Raw genomic sequence first — 1,544 nt, 5'->3', positions numbered from 1 at the left:
AGACTGGGGCTCCTTGAGGCCATGCTGTGTCCCCTCAGACTGGGGCTCCCTGAGGGCAGAGCTTTCTCTACCTCAGCTTGAAGGTAGAAAATGAATCTCCCACAACAGGCTGAGGGTTCCCTGAAGGAAGAAAGTCTTGAGGAAAACTACAAACTCTTTTCTCTGGAAAATGAACAGATACACAAGAAGCTTCTAGGGATTCATAGACCCCACCCAGTGTCTGCACAGCTTTTCAGCCAGATGGAGACAAAAAGACTAGAGTACAGACATGAAGTGAAAGTCAGACTATCTGCCCTCTTAGTGCAGTAGGCAGCACGTTAGTCTTATAATCTGAAGGTCCTGAGTTCAAGCCTCAGAGAGGGCAGATCCTTCACTTCTGGGGCTTTCCAGGTGACACATTGGTAAAGAATCCGCCTGCCAGATTCTTTGTAAGAGATGCAGATTCAGTCCCTGGGTCGGGAAAATCTCCTTGGAGAAGGAAATGACAATCTGCTCCAGTATTCTTGCCTGGAAAATTACAAGGAGAGAGGAGCCCAGTAGGCTATTGTCCATGGGGTCTTGAAGAGTCGGACACAACTGAGCATACACACGTGCACACACATACACAGACATGATGCAGGAGGTAGTTTCTTGCATATTGTACAATGAAGTACACATGATGTTTTCCTTTTGCTTTTTCACCCGCAGTGCCTCATAGTGTTTGGAAATGTGAGTTAACTCCCAGTTACCCAGGGGTAATTATATTAGCAGATTATCTGTGAAATGTTAAAAAAAAAAACAAACCATGAAACAACAAGAACAAAATCAAAATCTATCTGCCCTGTTGCCCCTGAAACTCCTGTGTCACTGCCCTGGCTTAAGTGGCACCTGTTCAGAAGACAATTGGACTTACCCCGGTGGCCAAGCTCATGCTGTAATGATTCCTTTTATTGATCTCCTGCCCAGCACTGTACCAGAGCTCTACATCCATTCTGGTCCCTATACCTTCTGGGGATGACAGGATTTATTGTGCCCATTTGACAAAGGAGGTAAACAAGATTCCAAAAATTCTAATAACTTACACAAGCCTGCCCGGCAACTAGGCCTGTGAGATGGGATTTGGATCCAGAACTGTTGATCTCTTCTCTCTCACACTAAGCTTCCAAGCGCCATACACCATTAAGAGAGTCAACCTGCCCCCACTCAGCCGCTCACGTGGTGCCAGCTTCTGGGCAGACATGGAACCTGGCCTGACAGGTGCATTCTTGTGGACAATCCCCCTACTCTGACATCACTTCTTGAGGGGTATCTGTGGGGTTTGCCCTGGCTTTGGTCCCACTTCAGTTAAACTAGCTGTGTGACTTTTGAGTGGTGTCACACCCTCTCTGGGTTCCATCTCTCAGCTGTACAAGGAGACATTTAGACTAATCCAGTGGAGGGCCTTCCAGGTGTGACCTGCTGGGACACAGGCACCTCTCCGTGTCAGGGTGAGTGGTGGTATGGTGAAGAAGAGACATCTTTTCCTGTTCACCTCTCTGTGGCCCCCATGCCTTTTATTCTGATGA

General features: G+C 47.6%; 1 non-coding gene across 1 annotated transcript; it reads left to right on the top strand.

Moving 5' to 3' along the window:
* The first annotated feature begins 291 nt into the window (after positions 1-291).
* Positions 292-364, top strand: TRNAI-UAU. Its single transcript has one exon. It is a non-coding gene; the product is annotated as a tRNA-Ile (tRNA).
* The last annotated feature ends 1,180 nt before the right edge of the window (positions 365-1,544 follow it).

This window comes from Bos indicus x Bos taurus, chromosome 23 (genome assembly GCF_003369695.1).
Source record: "Bos indicus x Bos taurus breed Angus x Brahman F1 hybrid chromosome 23, Bos_hybrid_MaternalHap_v2.0, whole genome shotgun sequence".
Classification (NCBI taxonomy): domain Eukaryota; kingdom Metazoa; phylum Chordata; class Mammalia; order Artiodactyla; family Bovidae; genus Bos; species Bos indicus x Bos taurus.
This window is presented reverse-complemented; position numbering and strand designations above follow the sequence as displayed.